Here is a 20,838-nt window from a genome sequence, read left to right on the forward strand (position 1 = left end):
TAAATTATTTTTTTTATTTTTTATTATTTTCTTTGCTCGACGAATACACATTTGGTCGCATAAACCTTATTTATTTTAATTTATTTATATTTTAAATTCTAAAATAAAATTATTTTCTTTTTTATTATTTGTATAAATTTTGTGCAACGAACCAATATTTTGTCGCGCAAAATTCTTAAATTTGGATGGGAGCTAAAAATAGGACATAGGAATTTTTTTTAAGACTTTGTGCGACCAACACTTTGTTGTGCAAAACTGTACAAATTTGGGCGGGCACAAAAAGTGGGACGCGGGAAATATTTTTTAAGGCTTTGCATGACCAATATTTCGTCCCGCAAAATCCTTCAATTTGGACAGGAGCCAAAAATGGGATGCTGGAATTAAAATTTTTTTTTTAAAGTCTTTGTGCCACCAAATTTTTGTCACGCAAAACTTTGCATGACCAACACTTTGTCGCACAAAACTTTGCCAACCAACACTTCATCACGCAAAACTCTAAAAATTTGGGTTGGCACCAAAAATGGGACGCGAGAATTTTTTTAATTTTTTTTAAGACTTTGCGCGACCAATATTTTGTTGCTCAAAGTGATACGGTTTTTAAAACCAAAATAACTCCTCCACCATTTTCTCAATGTCTTTCTCTACTCTTACCTCTCCTCTCTCTTTCCCTCTCCCCAAATCTAACCCTCTCTCTCACACTCACTCCTCTCACTTAATCTATCTTCTCTCTCTTCACTATCTCTCACTCTCACTCACTCTCCCATCTCTCTCTCTCTCTCTCTCTCTCTCTCTCTCTCTCTCTCTCTCTCACTATCTCCTCTAATTCTCTCACACTCACCCCTCCCTCTCATTCTCACTCACTCTCAATCTTGCCAAAAGGTACATTCTCCCCAATTTTACTATTTTTCATTAATATGTGTTTTTGGAGTTAGGTTTGAGTTTGGTGTGGGGTTTGTGGTTGAGTATAGGATGAGGAGTGGAGTTTGGGGTCGGATTTGGGGTATACCAATTTTAGGGGAGATTATGCCAATTTTTTGTTATTTGACCATATTTTTTTTTGTAGGGAATCGTCGAGACTTTGACGGCTAAAGTTGAGGATTAGGACGCTATCGAAACATATCCCCCACCACTACCACCACAATAGACTTGTATTATGATTTATTATTGTACTTTGTTAATTTATGTGTACATTTTGTGACACACTCCGACCCGGAAAGTCCACTAGGATTCTGAATCAAGCTGTGCTGGCCGATACCTGGAAGGTGACGAAGCCATAAAGTGTGATGATGTGTAAATGTGAATACATTTAAACCTGAAAGTGCCTAAGTGCATAAGTGCGCGGTGAGCGGGTATGGACCCATTTCACACGCGATGTCAAAGTATAAGTAAAGTACAGTAAGGTAAGATAAGGATTATACCATCATAGGAAGCCACCAGTACTGGGATATGCCACTAATCCTCGTTGATACCGAAACTTTGCTACTAGAACCTGGAAGGGCGCAAAACAAGAAAACCTGAGTGGGCAAAAACAAAACTTTTCAAAAACCATTTCTCTTTTCAAAAATAATTTTCCCAGAAAATAGTAATACATATGTATATCAAAACCATACTCGAAATACCAAAATCCACATGTATGCCATGTCAAATATCTCAGCATAATGAATAAGTAAATCAGGTGAAGTAAATCAATGAAAAGTGATATGTCAGCCGGATTCACCTACTGTGGCCTATACAGCTGAACCTATAGTTCATCAAGTATGCCTGCACACGAGTCGAAACCACCTAATGTGGTTTGTACGACAAGACTAGGTGTAATAAGTACGCTCAAGTGCTACGATCACGTGAAGATAGTGTGAATAATCGCGAGTCACCTACGAGTCAGAACCACCTATAGTGGTCTGTATCGAGGCGTCACGAACGATCGACGCCTAGAACAATTATCAGACAATATCTCAGAATTCTTGTCAATAAAACACTTAACTTACATATCCTATTTGGGAAGAACCGTATGTCGGATTCTCGATCCGTAAGTTTCTAAAATCCTCAAATATTACGTACTACAACGCATCAAAGTTTAGTGACGATCCAACGGTTAGATCGTCAACTACTATAATAATCGGGTGGCGGACCTTAATGAAACTAGGTTCAAATGATGAGATTTCACCAATCTAACTTTACTTATGCAATTGGGGTATCAAACTTAGCTTAGGAAGGTCAGGGGATGCCTCGGCCCACGCGCCGCCACACGTGCCACCGCAGGTGGCGGTCGGCCGCCCCGACTTGCCAGAAAATCAACTATTTTTTAAAATTACCAAATTTCACAGAATTGAAGATCTCAGTGAGTATAGCAACTTTCATACCTATGACTAAGGCCAATTTGGCCAAAAAACACCTCAAATCACCACGAACCCGTCAGAACCCTTAATACTGGGTATATTTGATTCGACTTCCAAACTCACTCCAACACTCCAACTAATGCATGGGCTTTGCTCCTGAGATTGAGAGGAACCCATTGGTGGTGGTGGTTGACGGAGTTAGCCTCACGATCGTAGGATTTCCGTCGTGCACCCCTGGAACCCACGGGTTCCATTCCTCCAGAAATCAAGGCTAAATCTAGTGAAATTTGATGGGAAATGGAAGATGAGAGGTCATGGAAGGTTTCTCAGGTGGTGGGTGGCGACGATTGGACGTAAAACCCAACGGAAACCACGGAAGAAAATGGCGGAACCCCATTGGGTCGAGAAAAGGGAAACAGGTTGGTGATCCCGTGCTTCACCTCTCCATCCTTTCCCCCTCCTTGCTCTTACTTCTCATTGGTCTTTTCCTTCTCTCATATTTCCTGATTGGGCAGTGCCCACTCGCCTTTAACTTCTTTCCTTTGCATCTCCACTATCCATTTCATCATTTCCTTCAATCTGGGCCACACAAGTGGCTTTCCAGATTAAGCTCCAAAAATCTAGAGTTTTCTAGAAAATATTAATTTACAATTTTGCCCTTGACTTTAAACGTTAGTATCTCCTTTGTTATAACTCCAAATCACAATCCGTTTGCGCCCACGCATTCATAGCAACGAGTACTACGAGGAAACGTCAAGAAAATGAACTTACATGACACAACATGACAGTCAACAAAAGTCAACACTTTGCCTCGAAGGGCATTTTTGTAAACTCATTTTAAATATATTATATATATTGGATAATTTGATCACTATTTTTCATATGTAATTTTATTTTGAATATGTCAATTTAAATTAAAGTAATTAAAAAATAAAATCATACAATTAAATTAAATTAAAAAAAAATCGAAAAATCTTGAGCTACCAAATATTTCGTTGCGTAAACAATTAATATAATTAAATTAATATAAGAGAAATAATAAAACAAAAGGTCAAAAACCTTGCGTGACAAAATATTTCGTCGTGCAAAATATTAAGTTAATTTATTTTAATTAAAAAAATTAAAAAACTGCTTTGTCGTGCAAAGCTTTGCACAACGAGGATTAATTTTCGTCGCACAAACCTTATCTTCACGAGCTTTGTGCGACAAAATTGTACTTTGCGCAACAAACTTATTTCATCGCGAAAAGTGTTTTTTGTAGTAGGGTTAGGATTTTGTTTTTGCTATTGAATGCACCGAAACATAATTGATCATTTTTGGTTTTTTATTTTGTTGTAAAATATAAATTCTGGTTTTGGGTGTTTGAAATTCTTGCAGGTAGAAAGAGCTGGTGTGAAATTCTTTAGTTTTGACAAAAGTAAGTAATTTTTTTTTTTTTTTGAGATATTAGTATCTGTCAGCATAGATTGATGATTGTTTTGAAGTTAAAAGTTACAGTAGTTTGGTTTTCTGTTTTCTTATAGTTTTCTTTTTCACTATTTTTCTGTAACGGGATTTGCAACTTCTCTGTGGGGATTGTTTAACCTGTTTACTCAACGTTTAAAGCCATTGAGAAGAAGAATAAAGAGGAGCATCAAAGAATGCTCCTTTATTTGGCAGGTTTGAAGTTAACATCGCCAATTTTATCTTCTTTCCAAATACATTGAGGAGCATCAAAGAATGCTCCTTTATTTGGCAGGTTTGAAGTTGCAATTTCATGATCCGTAGAAAATCGCTCATTACAGTATTGGGATCTATGGATGATGCATTCCCCTTGCAAAGGTATAAAATTTTGGACTGTCTCATTGCCTACTGTATACATTCGCATGATTTTTTTTCCCTTCATCAACCATTATTTCTATAACAAATCTTGCCCAATGATTGTAGAGGATAAGTAGCTCTGAAAAAGAAACAACCAAAAGCAAGTATCATCTGGAATAGTTTGGTATCATTTGGATTAAGAATTGAGTGAGCTGAGTATGTTGATGACTTCATCCAATAGATGAAACACTAGGCTAGGTAGTTTGTGAAATTTTAAATTAAGTGAACTTATAGTTTTATTTTAGTAGGAAAGCTCTACATATTTTTTTAAATGTGTTGACTGTGAGATTGTCTTTTGTAATACTTTGGAGGTGGACGAATTACAAATTTATGAAGTAATACTGGTTTATTTGAGGTAAATATCTTGTTTTTATTTATTTATTTATGAATTATGTAGGTCTTGTTTTCAAATTAAAAATACATTATATATGTCATCGAATATATTTCAGGACATGTATTGAACGGTTTATGACACGCTTTGTGTGTCATTGTTAATATTCAATGATGTTGCAAATGGCTTCGGTTCTATAGTACATGATGTTATACATATGTCATGTTTAGTATACCATGACGCTCATTCCTCTGTTTATGACACATATTCCATGTCTCATATTGAAATAGATGATTTTTTTTTTTTAAATTCAGTGACGCTTGTTAGGTGTCTCTAGAAGCTATACATGACACTGTGCACATGTCATGCTTAGACCATCTCCAACCCTGGGCTAAAAGCCAAATTACCCCCCAAATTACCCCCCCAAACACTCTCCAATCCATGCTAAAATTTTAGGCTAAATGCCAAATGCTATTTCTGGGCCAAATACCCCCCAGCTTTCCCCCCGGGCTAAATGCGAAATGTTTACCGGAATTTAAATTTTTTTAGATTAAAATGTTCATAAAATTAATTTACAATAATCTACATATTTATTTTTTAAAAAAAATTTGATTTAAGAAAAAAATTTAGGCTAATTTCATTCTTTAATAATTCCGGGCTAAAATTTTAGGGTAGAAGGGTTGGAGCAGAAAAGATGTTTCTGGGCTAAAAGCTAAATTTTCCGGGCTAAAAAATTTGGCTTTTAGCCCAAGGGTTGGAGATGGTCTTAATATACCATGACACTCGTTCCTCTGTTTATGACATTTATTCCGTGTCTTGAATGGTAATAGATGACACAAGTTCTTAATTCAATGACGCTTGTTAGGCTTCCTTAGAAGTAATATTTGACACTCTTTCAACATCATAAAAAAATATCTTTAATGACGCCCATCAAGATGATGTGAAACCCTTGCATCATTAAATTTTTAACATGACATAAATTGCGTCATGTATGTAAAAACTTGCAGTAGTGATTCGACATTTTATGTTTCTTACCCGAAGGTGTAGCTGTGTTTAATATTTGAAGTTGTTTCATATCTAGGGTTTCAGAGTTGAAGCTATTCTTTGGTTTTCATCCATGACTTCTTTAGGTAGATAATCATTCATCTCTACACTTCCAATGTGTTGTTTGTTGCTTCACGCTTTGCACACAGGTAATGTCTTCTAGACTACACTATAATACATATTGATATATATATTGATATATATATATATATATATATATATATATAGGGATACTTTGTATGCGGTCCCTAATTCTTAACATTCTTTGATTAAAACCTTAATAGTATTCAAAGTTTGATCAAAGTCCCTTGACTTTGTACACCTCATTATATTACTATTAATATTTTTATTTTTATAGTTTTTACATTAATTGTTTGATATTTTATGAGATTTATAATCCTATAAATTTAAAATCACTCATTATAATACTATTAGAAACAGTTACAATAAAAAAGTTCAAAAATTTTGATTTAATAAATGGATAAAAACTATGTAAAAATGAGAAATAATAAATGGCAAAAGAATGTATCCATAGTATTAAAAAAATAGGTACATTTTACAAAAAAAAAAAAAAAAAAAAAAGGTACATTTCACATATAACAAAGTGGTACATTAATAAAGAAGAATGGGTACATTATAAATAAATTAGGGCATAGATAAAAGATTAAAAAATTATGAGTACAAATAAATTTTTAAAATATATATATATTGGCACATAGACTTGGTGTAATGCAATTGTAACTTAATAATTAAATCGTTGTCCACATGATATTTTATTCTCCGTACTTATCAATATATAATGTGATCGTTTTCAAGCATGCTGACAAATTTCTTAAGATTAATTAAATATCAAAGTAAGTCATTAAAGAGATTAATATATGGATTCCTTTTGTTTGGCAAGACTTGAAGGTTGAAGAGGGTTATCCTAATTTGTCACTTACAACTAATCAATCAATCTCATTGTTTTTGTGTCATTTCAGGTTGAATTTGATCAAAGTCATTACGTACTTGCATCGACTAAGCAAAGTGTAACGACTTAGTTGATATTAAGACCAATGATTTCAAGGTTCTTTGTTCAAGGTTGCATCTTAGCTATAACAAATGGATGATCTTCCTGCCAAAGATGTAGATCATTATTTTTGGTCCAGCTAGGATGGCATAGTATGAATTCTATTTCATAAGAGTTTGTGAAAGCTTCATCTTGCCTAAAGGTATTGAAAGTTTTTCATGAAGGTAACTCATGGAGTCTGTGATCAAGAGATAAAGTTCTATGTGTTCGTTTACGAATGCTTCTACTATGAACCCTATTATAGTTATGTAAGGGACCGATTTTAATTGAAGCATGACATAGAAATTGTTTTAGTATGATACTAATTTTTTTGACCGAACCGATTATTCATATTATGCATTGAATAATTTTAGTAAAATGAGTCATGTGGAGACAAAAATAATTAAGAGGCGACACATGAATTTGTGGGTGAAAATGACAAAACTATCATCGAGGCACACCAGAATTCCTACGCGCAAGCAGTGGACAATCATCCCACAATCAAGTCAAAAGTGCCCAAATAGGTATTTATTTACAACTTATTTCATCCATCCTCATCATATTATCTCCACAAGGTAACCCCCAAATCCTTCCTCTTTTATTATATTAATTAGCAATTAATCAAATAATTATTCCATCAATTAGCTAATTAAACACAAATCATGAACCTAGCACACAAATCCATCCAAGTGGTTGGTCCATGTCCTCCCAAGGTGGCCGCCCACTCCTCTATATAAACCCCCTCATTCTCTCCAAAACTGAATTCCAATTCTCTTGCTAAACTCTCTAAATTCTCCAAACATTTTTCCCTCAAAATTATAACTTTGGCATTGGATGTTCTTCGTCCAAAGCCCCCCCATTCATCATAGGTGCGTGAGGCTCTTGGCCTTGACCTAAGGTGTTATTTGTTTTGTAGGTGCAATTTTGTCCAAGAGCAAGGAGGAAGAAATTTGCATCCACAAGTTGGTGCTTTCATTGAGAGTTGAGTCCCACACTCGCAGAAGACTCTTGCATCCAAGGTTTTTCTATTTTCTTGTCCATTTGTAGATTTTTCTTACGTTTTTATTTTTAGAATTTTTTATTTGCAAAAATTCTTTGATAAAACGTCAAAGAGAAGTACAATGGCTAGAAATTTAGAAACTTCAACAAGTGAAAATTCTAATATTCAAGAGATGGGATCGTGGCAATCCACGAGGCTAAATGTGACAATAAGTGGAGCGGCACCACCACCACGAGTTTCCACCACGGGAACCACCATGGCGGCTACCATGGTGGCTATCTGTGGCGAGGTCCATGGTGTCACCACCACGGCTCGAGCTATGCCATCCAAGGCCTACGACACCAAAGCCACGACCCAAGCCATGTCATTCCAAGCCCAACGCGAACCCAACGCGTTGCCAAGTCGAGCCCTAGCCTCGCACCCACGTGTGCCACACACCGAGCAGCCTACTCATGTGGCCCAGCCTGCTCCCGCCAAGCAGCCTACTCTCGTGGCCCAACCTCCTCCCATGGCCCAGCCTGCTCCAGCGGCCCAACTTGCTCTCGCGACCCAGTCTGCTCCCGTGGCCTTCCAAGCAGCCCAAATTGATCCAAGATCAGTTTAACCGTCTCAGATCTAAATTTTTGAACCGACGATCAAACCGGGAGCATTTTCACCACATTTTTCTACGGATTTGACATTTCCTAACTCAAATCTCGCGCCTGAAGTCTACCACATTTCCATTGCTCAAGAAGACGCATTATTTTTAAGATTTTCCAACCCAAATGGAAAACAACACTTGTCTCGACAAGTCATAGAGTTGACAAGTGCCCTCGCACAATAGACGACCTTGGTGAACTAACTCTTACAAAGCATCGAGATGCAACGTGCCCCAAATGAAGTGTCTCGAAGTAGGACAAAGGCAGACAAAGAACCTCTCCAGTAGCGTCCCGGTAAGCAACCACTCGACCAACCATGAACCGAGTGTTCGGGCAGTGTACATTCCCGATTGGGCTCCTAAGATAGCGTATACTCTCGTATTAGCGCGCGGAGGAGCGTGCACTCTCGACTAAGCCCACGGGCGAGCATACATTCACGGTTAGGGTCACACTCTGATAGTCAACATGAACAACCTTCCAGGCGAATTGTTCATTTGCGGCTAAGCTCGCAAGGAGCATCCTCCACCTCACATCGAAGTAGGCAGCACGACGGACAGAGAGAAACAGTCACTCAATCCGGCCCAAGTTCAACCGATAACCTGTGAAGAACTCGCTCGCTTGCTAGGAACGCACCACATGCACTGTAAAGACGAGCCAAACACATGGAAGAGCAACCTAGACCAGCAAGTCACGATTGGGGGCAGTAGAGAGCTCTGCTACCCTAACAAAGGCAAATTCAGGAAAAAGTAGAAATACTCTTGACCAAGGGATTGCATAATTTCCAACGCAACGAGGTCACCGACGAGGTATTACGATGGAACATAACTAACATAAATAGCTTACCCCTCACGAACGAGATCGAGCAGGCAGAGCCTCCATGCGAGGTCAGCATGCCACATTTCACATCTTTCAAATAGGATGAAGACTCGAAGAAACACTTAAACCACTACCGAAGTGCAATGATCATCTACCAAAACAACGACGATCTCATGTGCAAGATATTCGCCACCACTCTACAAGGCGAGGCGCAAGATTGGTTCTACACCCTGTCACCACAATCCATCCGGAGTTTCAACGAACTTTCTTTGGTTTTCACCAAAGAATATTCATCATATTGCTCGATCAAAAAGAAGTCCGACCATTTGTTTAACGTCAAAAAGAACCTAAATGAGTCGTTTCACGACTATATGAAGAGGTTCAAAGTAGAGAAGGCAAGGATAGTCGGATGCAATGACTCGATAGCTAGAGTAGCCTTCCAAAAAGGACTTCCAGCAGACCACCCGCTATTTAGAAAATTGATCATGAAAGAAGATCTAACTCTGGCAGACTCTTTCGCTCTGGCAGAGAAGCATGCAATTTGGGACGAGGTTCACCAATGCATATTCAAGGACTTAAAGAAGTACACGACATCACTTTCCTGTTATCCAAACCAGAAGCAGCGGATGATGTATTTGCATGTTTGACGATATCTAAAGTAGCAATAAGCTCTAACATCATGCGAGAAGAGCTGGGGGCCCGACTACCTGTATTCCACAGTTCAAAAGCTCTCATTAATGTTATCAGAAATTCAAAAGCTAACCTTGGCGATAGTTGTTGCATCCTAAAAGCTCAAGTTTTACCTTCAAACACATGCAATCATCCTCATGATGCACTATTCCACCCAATCCAGATGCGTGACGATAAAGGCATAGACCCTGCGGATGCAAAGTTTTCTGACGAATGCAACAACTTGGTTCAAAAGACACACTAATGGTAGACGAACACTGGAAGGACACACCCGAAAGCAAATTTTATCCTTGTCGCCCCAAAAGATTCTACATATGAGCAACATGTACCAGCAATTAAGCATCACCTCCTGCTGCACGTCACAAGACCCTAGCTGACCCTTACTCCATAACTCAGCTCTAGAGTGGCCTAATATCGGCAGCTGAGTATCTCCTGTTACGTGTAACATAGCTCCAGCTTCATGGCTCTCTACCGCGTATTCATGCCTTGCTAAGGCAACGGAACAAAGTAGCCTAACGACGCCTCGGAGGTAGCGGATCACATCTTAGCCGTACTTGCTCCCTTAATGGAGACTTTGGGCATTTACATATTGATGATGCATCAAACTACAAAAGCTCGGGAGCAGGCATGGTCATTGTCACACCAGATGGCTTAATGCTTGAGCAGACTATCACTCTAGGCTTCAAAGCATCTAACAACGAAGCAGAGTTTAAGACTTTACTAGCAGGCCTCCGAATGGTAAAAACCTTGGTGGTGAAAAAGCTCACAATTCATTATGATTCCCAGATAACCACTAGTCAGACTACTTGAGGCATTTCAGACTTACACCCTCACTTAAGTTCCATTAGTAGACAACGCTCACGTGGAAGCACTAACCGGCCTAGGTTCCGCCGTCGACCACCAACTCAAACACTCTATTCCGATGAAGTATCTAGGCGAGCCAAGCATAGAGGCGAAGCTAACAGCCGAGGTGTCACAGGTTAGTACAACTCTAAACTGACAAGATTCCATTGTAGACTACCTGGTCAATGGCATATTCTCCAAGGAAAGATTGGAGTTTAGGAAGCTTCAAATCAAGGCAGCACGGTACTATATGTGGAACGACATTCTTATCCAAAAATCCTACATTGGACCACATCTCCGCTGCCTAGCATTTCCTGATGACTTAAAGGTTCTAAGCTCAATCCAAAAATGCGTTTGTGGAAATCACTCCGGAGGTCAATCCTTAGCACAGATGACTTTTAACGCAGGCTACCGTTGGCCTACCATGCACCCAGATGCTAAGGAGTTAGTACAAAAGTGCGACCGTTGCCAACACTACAAGCCGGTACCATCATTATTTACCAGCGAGCTACACTCGCAGAAGAATCCTTGGCCGTTCATGCAGTGGGCAATCGACTTGGTAGGACCTATGCCGCTGCTACTGGGGGCAGAGGCATGATGATCGTGGTAACCAATTACTTCACCAAATGGGTAGAAGTAGAGCCCAAGATGACCACGACTCAGACAGACATAGAGCACTTCATATGGAGGAACATAATTTGCCGATTTGGCATCCCTCAATCCATCATCACTGACAATGGCCCGCAATTCATGGGCAAAATGTGGCGAAGTTCTTCCAAAAGTATGGCATCAAGCAACACATGTCCACTTCGAGATATCTTCAAAGCAATAGGCGGGTCGAAGCATCCAACAAGATGATCATCGACTGCCTTAAGAAATCCCTCGCTAACAAGAAAGGAAAATGGCCAGACGAACTTCTCGGATGTCTATGGGCAAAAGATGAGCAACCAGTGAAGCTCCTTTCTCTTTGGCATTTAGCTCAGAAAAAATCATTCATCCCAATGTCATCAAGCCAAGTATCATCGTTCTACTGCCAAGCATTGAGCAGAACAGTAAAGGGATGACCACAAGCTTAGATCTGGCAGAGAAGAAGCACGAACAGACCATCACCAACATCGCAACCTACCAGCAGTAGCTCTTCTTCAGCTACAACAAAAGGGACAGGATCCGGCAGTTCCAGCCTGAAGATCTAGTCCTAAAAAAAACCTTCATCATTGCCCGTAGAGAAGGCTCTAAAACGATGGATCTCATATGGGAAGGTCCGTACAAGATCAACAAAGTAAGCGGCAAGAGTAATTACACCCTCGCCACTAAGAAACGATAAAAAGATTGAAAAATAGTAAAGTGCCTACAATATGAGGAAGTACCATGTGTGACCTCCTACTACATCAAGCCCGAAGACTCAAGCAGCTCAATGGGCACCACCTCACAAGCCGATTACTATCCAGTTGTTATGCAATTTCTACCGTACAGCTAAGTTCTTGTTCATTTCCCTTGTTTTTCAATAAGGAATTCAGAAGTAATTACAACTTGGCTCGGCTGCATGCTTACAACAACTAATCACTCATGCACTTAAAAAAAATGCGCACTTCTTAGGGACTCATTGCAGGAATTGTGCCCCTCGAGGGACCAACCATGCTCTCCAGTACGAGAGGGTAAACTAATTGCTCTCCAGTGCGAGAGGGCAAACCAATTCCTTGACACCCACATGGGTCAGCTCTCCAAGACGGGAGGATAAACTCTACACTTTAAATATCCAGACGTGGATGAACCTGGCTGCCTTAGTATAACTAGATGACAATAGCTTGCGTTGGGATTCCTAGAAGTAGCCACAATGGTCTTTTTCAAGGCTTAGCTAACTGAAGGATTTTGGGTCTCTTGGTCTAATCCGCGGGGAACCGGTCCCTAGAGATGGAAGGGGCACATTACGCAGTACGCCCTACAGACGGCTACCCTATAACTCTAAAGCTGCTACTGAGTGCACTAAGGTAGCTTACGATTTCCGGAAGACTGCCTATGGCTTGCCCTTCGAGCAGTAAAGATGCGTTAGACTTATACAACCACACATTCTTGTGAAAGGTTAAACAAGCTAGTGTGCATATATGAAGCTGTATCCACTGCCGACATGCTACGTAGTCGATAAGCTTCACCTCTGCCAAGCGCGAAACAACTTACACCAAGTCTTAAAGTGTTGTGATATTTGTTACGCAACCTACAGAATTGGAGAAAGCCAAGGTTAATAGTCTAGTGGTTACGCAGACTTGTCTGCTTCTATAAGTAAGGCATCCGGCTGCCAACCTTATGGCTAACAACTTTACAAAGTTCTACACCAACACTTATGGCTGCATTGGCTACGCAGGCCTGTCTAGGGTTTAGGGCATGAATGAAATAAAGTCTAAGGGTTAGGGCATGAATGAAATAAGCGAAGATGGAGAAAAGTGAAGGAAGCAAGTTTATTAAAATTTCTAGGAAAATTGATAAACAACTAGCAAATACCAAAGGAGTTCAAGCAAAGTAAAAAGCAACGAGGGAAACAAAGAAAATCTTAAAGACTACTTAGAAGACTAGTCTTCAGAAGCTTGGACACTTCACAACTAATCGGTCGCCACACCTTCAATAGCCGCGACATTCTCAGCAGCGGCACCATCTGGACCTTCACCCTTGGTTCCTCCAACATGGGCACCAATATCTCCGACTACTTCACCAATGGAGGTCTCAAAAGTAAAGGAAAGCAAGTCTTCTGAAGAAATAGAGAAAGTTTCGAAGTCTTTCCCAGCAAACTTGAAGCCAGACGGTCTACCAAAGAGATGATCTACATAACCTAGCTTATAGAATCAGCCTCTGAATAAGCGGAGCCTCGAGCCCAACCTTCTCACCTTTCAGTTGCCCAATCTCCTCTAGCAGACCAACATGGACACGTTGTAGCTCATCCACTTCTTTATTCAAACTTTCGTTAATCCTCAGTGCACCTTGGAGTTCCAACACTTGGGGTTCAAGCCTATCAATGACCTTCTTGAAATGGATCACTTGGTTATAAGCAACAATCAACTCTTTATCCTTTGTATAAGAAGCGGAATGAAGCTCAGAAACGGCACACTCAAGATCTTGAATCTGAGGTATGTGACATCTGATATCATTCTCTACACTTTCATACTTAAGTTGGATCGCATCAAGCCTAGTCTTCAAGTCGACGATCCCTTAGTGAGTGGTCTCAAGTTGCAGAGAAGCTGGGGTAGAGATATTAGACCCCTTCAAAGAGACAAGCTCAGATTCCAACCTCTTGATCTTCTCGGCTGAAGAATAAGCTTCAGCTGCCACAGCCCTTGCCACTTCTTTGGTAGTTTTAGTATCCTTTTAGTCAATGAGCATAGACTCGGTTGCCATGATAGTCGTTTTCTGCATCATTACAATTAGAGCAGTCTTTCTATACTCAGCCGTATGCTTTGCAAAGGAACTTGGGCAAACAACCCCTATAATGCCAATGACAAACTTGGCATAAACGTCCATACCTTTAAGCAAATCTGGTTTCAAAACCGCATAGATCTTAATAGCCTCCCCAAAAATAGGCTTAGTGGATTTCTCACAACTGCCCACACGAGCAGTCTCCTCCTTCCCACCAGGCGAATCAGTCTCAGCAGTAAGGAGAGTGGGCTTTGGCGCCACTTTAGCAGTAGAATCCACCTTATCGCTCTTCATAATAGCAAGCCTTTCCAAAGGTGAACCGGACTTAGCTCCCAACGAGTATCTTGGTACAAACTTTGGCACTAGGGGCATGACAAAACCTCTACGCTGAGCAATCTTGTCAACAATCATACTAGCCATTCTCGACATGGCAGGCACCACATGCTTAGATCTAACAACCTTATTTTTCTTCATATTGGAAGAAGTTATGCCAATCATAGGCCTCTCGGCAGCAGACGGATCCTCATGACCAGCGGAGGAAGTCTTCAATTTTTTCTCAATCGCATCTCTTAAGCAGGTGGGGAAGATCTTTTTTTTCCACCTTCATTCATAGTAAGCTCCACGACAGCGATCAGACGAGCCAATGCATACGCCTTGATCCTCTTTACCTCATTTTTCGGGAACAGCCCACATTTCTCCCGGCGAAGAAAACTAAGCAGCCAACGACATTCATGGTACTTAGCAGAGGAGCTCAACCCAGCATTCCAGCAGGCAGGAGGCCTGCATGCCCAACATTCTAGCAGCCCATGAGGCCCCCGACCTCATAATTTATCTCAGTTGCAGGCCTGGCCCACGTCAAGTCCAAGAAACCAAAGAACATGAGCCATGCGGCTCGCCTAGCACTACACTCTAACGCCTCAATCCGCGGCCCCAGCCGCACAAGTTGCCATTAGCTCTAGCCAAGCCTAGTAGCCCAAACAGTGGTCCCTGCCATAACACCTTATCGACCCATGCTGAGTCGACTCTTGGCCCTTACCAGCCGAGGTGCTGCACCATCTCGACGGCTGCCCTGCCCCATGATAGCACTATCCAAGAAGAAGAAAGGAAAATTAAATTTTTTCTTACCTCGGTGAGGTCCGGAGAAGACGAAGAAACCAACGAAAGACGATCCTTTGCACGGGCAAGTGTAGAAGATTGCTAGGGGAGGGGGAACAAATATCCTATAGTTTTCTCTCTCTTGTAGGGTAGAATAAATTGCTCTCCAAAGTTGATTTAATAACCCACTTAAGGTGGGCTTAAATAGGGTTTGAGAGAAATTTTTATCTCTTTCCTAGAAGGACCTAATTTCCAATTAAAGAGGGAATCTACATCAAAATAGGAAACAAGCCTATGTTTCCTAAAACAAGAAGATCTCTACACCTGCTGCTCTTTCATGTGAACATCCCAACAAGTGTGGGGGCATTTGTGGAGCAAAAAATAATCAAGAGGTGACATGTGGATTTTTGGGTAAAAATGACAAAACTACCCTCGAGGCACACCGGAATTCCTACGCGAGAGCCGTGGACAATCATCCCTCAATCAAGTCAAAGGTGCCCAAATAGGTATTTATTTACAACCTATTTCATCCATCCTCATCATATCTTCTCCACAAGGTAACCCCCAAATCCTTCATCTTTAATTATATTAATTAGCCAATTAATCAAATAATTATTCCATCAATTAGCTAATTAAACACAAATCATGAACCTAGCAAACAAATCCATCCAAGTGGCTGGTCCATCTCCTCCCAAGGTGGCCGGCCACTCCCCTATATAAACCCCCTCATTCTCTCCAAAACAGAATTCTAATTCTCTTGCTAAATTCTCTAAATTCTCCAAACCCTTTTCCCTCAAAATTCTAACTTTTGCATCGGAGGTTCTTCGGCCAAAGCCCCCCCCCCCAATTCATCCTGGGCATATGAGGCTCTTGGCCTTGACCTAAGGTATTATTTGTTTTGTAGGTGCAATTTTGTCCAAGAGCAAGGAGGAAAAAATTTGCATCCACAAGTCACATGTTTAGGTTTGTGGGTTATGACATGAAAATCGGTTGCATCATGTTATATATTTTTATTTCTCCTCATGAGATTTATTGATGCACATATTTTGGACCCACAAAAGTTAATCAAGGACTAATCATGGTACACATTATTTAAAAATTTCATGCTTATTTGTCTCTTAAGTCTCGAACTTTGCTATTGCGGTTTCTGTGACCTTGTTGTGTTTAAATTTAATTCATGATAAAATTGGACAATAAAGTAGATTTCCTTATATTTCTCTAGGCACCATAAATTATGAAAATATGTTTAGAACTGAATTTTGTATTGTTTTATAAGATTTATGATAGATGCACAAAAATTTCTTCGGAGATTATTTGTCTTTAGTCAAGCTTGATGAATGACACATTTAATCCACGAAATGACTTTATTTTTTGATATGTTGTATGTATATGTGTCTTCTCTTACAATGCAAATTTTCGTGGTCATTGGTTATGTATTTTATTTGTTACAAATTTTTTAAGTAACATATGCTCAGAACAAAGTCTCTGCTGTAAGTTTTTGGTTGATTTACTTTGCTTGCTATTTTGAATGTTAATAGGACATAAAATGTTTTCATAATTTTTACTATGAATACTAAGTCCTTTTCGTTATTGTTTTACCTTGGGTTAGTCAATCTTATAAATTAATTATATTAAATCCCAGAGTAAGAGAGACTTAGTGCTAGAATCTTGTTTTATGAGTAATTTTGGTCAAACAATAATTAATGAGGGTTTTTCCAAGTGGGAGAATAAAAGTAAAAAGTTTTGAGCTTCACACGCATTAACCTTATTCTATAGGTGTTGTGTTCTAAAAGTTTGTGGGTGTTGTTATTGTATTGTCCTAGTCCCGTTGAAAGCGAATTAAAGTTTTTGAAAGCATATGTATTATTTAGTTTCCTTTTGTATGTTGAATGCAATTTTTAATGTAGTTGAAACTGGTTCTTGAAGAAGTTGGGGGTTAAATCATGACCTTAGAGACGATAACATAATTAAAAATATACTTGTATGATTACATGTTGATCTTTATAATGATTTTGGGCCCTAATTTGGATTTAAACACATTTTGATAAGATAAAATGACGTTGAAACTTGAAAGCAGTTAGAGTCAATATATGATAAAACATCCCTTTGAAGTATGACATTGAGGTTGGCATGCCAGTGTGGTGGATAACCCATACGTTTGAAATCTTGGATGTACTGATTGCCAACTGCTTCCTTAATAGGTGGAAACAATTAGGATTTAGCATCTGCTAAAAGGATTAGTCTTTGCTTACGAGAAAACACATTCTTTACAGTAATTTGCCCTATTCTATTAAGAGCAGAATGTTCTAAGAATGCGAAAGATTCTTCCTTGATGATCCTTCAATGGCTTCCCTCAGGCTTACACATATATCCTATTAGGATTGAGATTGCGGTATGCTCATGTTGTCAAGGGTAACTTCGTTATTAATGAGATTATGATTTACTTGACATACTTTGACTGAGTGTGATTATTTATTCTTCCTCTGAGGATGTTTCTGATGAGGTACCCTTATTAGAAAATACTCTCTTGCTAATATAATAGAAGACTAACGAGACTGGCTAGCAATACATCTACGTACTTAGTACAATCACTTATTGACGGTCATTTATGATCGTTGGATGTTATTACAACATATCTAATTGTTTTAATGGGTAATTGTACTAAGTATTGTATGAAGCTTACATGTGCATGATAGGACAAATTCAATGTTTGATAGTACTTCAAATTCGATGTTCTCAAGAAAGACGCCTTGTCCTTCGTAAACTCTATAAAGTTGTTTTGCCATGTTTGTTTGAGCAAATTCTCTCCTATCGACAGTTGCTATTCTGATGTTCTCTAGATTGTTGGAACTTGTGAGGGACCATTGTCCCACATCGACCATAAACTCTCCCTAATTACTCTTTATAAGTGAGTTCACTCACTTATTTGTTTGAAAGGAATTGGGTCAAAACCATGGACCTTTGGGCCTTCGACCTGGAAGGTTTGGGTGTATATATTAGATATCAAAGATGGGCCTTTGGGCTTGGAAGGACGAAAAACACCAATTACGATTTTTATGCTTTTGATTTTAGGATTCAGTTTTTTCCAAAAGGATAAGATTATTTACAAAAAATAGTTACATCCTTTCTAAAAGGATAAGAATGAACAACCATAACTGTTGCAAAAATGCCATTAAATATATGGCTGTGATATCAGAAATGAAGAACAAAATTCCATCGTTCTCTCTTTGATCCTTCATAGAGAAACACATAGAAAATTTGCCAAGAATCCAATTTTAAGTGCAAGAACTTGGGTTAGATAGTTGTATCATGCAAGATAGATGCCCATGAATTATTGCACTAGTGTAGGGGCGTATTTATGTCTTAGGAGATTGCTACTGCTAGACCTGGCATTTTGGACCCAACCTGTTAATATTAGTATTTGGGTGGATGCTTAATGGGTCGGATCACTAACGGGTGAACCCGTTAAATAATAGGTCACTTTGAGTCAACCCGTTAGCACCCATTAGTTGAGGATGTTTGAGTAATTTAAGTAAAGCCTTAACAACAAAAAATAAACTCTTAGCTTTTTCTGATGAGCACAGTTATCACCACATTGCACAGAAAAGCTTCCGTAGCAGCAGCAGCAAGGTAGCTTCAATGGCGGCTCCGTTGACCACCTGGTAAAAACACATCTCCAAACTTGTTGACAAACACCTGTATCTGCATTATACTGTGCTCATCAGAAAAAGCTCATTCTCTGCGTTTGTTCGTGTTTATTGCCAATGTGGCTCGCCATTGTTAACTCTCTCTTGTAAATTCTTATGAAGGCATTCATGGCCTTCTTGATGTGAAAATTATGTTGACACACAAATTAAACCCTATTGATGACAATTGTAGTATTAAGCAAGTAGGGATCGTTCTAAACCGGGGATTAACTAGGGATGCTAATCAACACAAATAAGACTCAAAAACACTAAACTAGATTCTATAGACTCAAAACTAACTCAAAACACTCAAAACAGAAAGAAACAATCCACAAAGACTCAATTCTAGACCTAACAAGTGATTTGGACGAAAATAGAACTTAAAAGACTCAAACAACTAAAAGAAAACAGATTTTGACTCTAAAAACAAGACTTAATGAATGGGGATTTTGTTTTGAAGAAATTGAAAGTTAAAACAGAAACTTTAAAAAAAATCTTAACAAAAACGATTTTGGATGAAAAAGAATGGTGAAAAGCTAGTTAGAGGGATCCTTCTCCACACATGACATATGCATACGAATCGATTTCCAATTATTCTTTCGACCAACCATGAATGACAATGCCCCAAATTAATTGTATTGAACTAATTAATTCTCAGATTTCCCTAGATTCATTGAATTGAATGGATAAAGCATCACAACCAAGTTATTCTTTATCAAGTTCCCTAACTATGGAATACGCATGATAGAAACACTCAACAAAGATCATTAAGTTCAATGGAAACCATAAGCATTGACGAGACATTCATAACTATGAAAAGCATGTTACTCTTGCCTAGGATTTACTTAACACAATCGTGACTAACGACTTTTACTACTCATAAATATAAGTTCATAACAATTAGGTGAAATTCCCTTATACTCTAGCATCAAATTCATGCATGCAAACTAAGTATGCATCCTTAATTAACACACAAGAACACATTCTTAATAAAACAGATAAGTAAACCACATCCATAATTCATGAAACAATAATTGGATGAAATCAATTCATATAAAACATATAATCATGGCTTCAAATTCACCTCTAACTATAAAGAAATTAGTTCCTCATGTTCGCAAATAAACAAAGATAACTTGAATTAAACATTGAAACAAAAGATGGAAAACACCTAGAAACGCTCCAACACTCCCAAAGGCTTGGGCATAGGCATGGCACCAAGTAGCTCTTCCTTTCTCCTTCCTTGCAATCTGCGGCACAATGAGGGTGAATGTGTTTGAGGGATGTATGAATGTAGAATTGTATGGTAGAGAGTGGTGAATGATTTGTGTGGCAAGGGTTGGTATTTATAGGCTGGAATTCATGTCAAAATCCCTAAGGATTTGGATAGGTTTTTGAAATTAAAATGGGATAAGGATTGTGAAACCAAAACCCAAGTGGAATGGGTTAAATCAATCAGAAAACTAAAGGGGATTAGGTCAATAAGGTGCGGCACTAATTCCTACAAGGAAAGGGATACATTTGGCCTAAATCAAGAGGGAAAAGGATTGAGATTTTAGGTTCTAGAGCTTCTAGAAAAGGGGAAAAACGCCAGATTTTTAGATGCTTCTAGAAAAGATGTTTTAGCACCAATTTAGGGGTTAAGGGTTCTAGAATCTGAAATATATAGTTTAAATACATAATTATCCCTTAGAAATAGCTGGAATCAAGGAACAAATTGATTTGGATAAGTTAGGATAAGATAAGGTTAGGTTAGGCAAGGATAAGATAAGGTTGGATAAGGTTTTGGATAATGTTCCTTCTTTTGAGTTGATTTCTTATCTTCCTTGACTTGGATTTATTTCTTCACCCTTTTCAGCACATTCCTAGCCTCTTGAACTTCAAATTCATCCATCCATCTTGCTCCATTCATAAGTTATCCATTTGGTGCCCAAAATTGCCTCAAAATGCTCCAAATTGCACTTTCTTTCCAACTTTGTCATATGGACCTACAAACACACGAAAATAGCTTAAAACACAATAATAAACATAAACAAACTATGAAAATGC

This window comes from Malus sylvestris, chromosome 6 (assembly GCF_916048215.2).
Source record: "Malus sylvestris chromosome 6, drMalSylv7.2, whole genome shotgun sequence".
NCBI classification, from domain to species: Eukaryota; Viridiplantae; Streptophyta; class Magnoliopsida; order Rosales; family Rosaceae; genus Malus; species Malus sylvestris.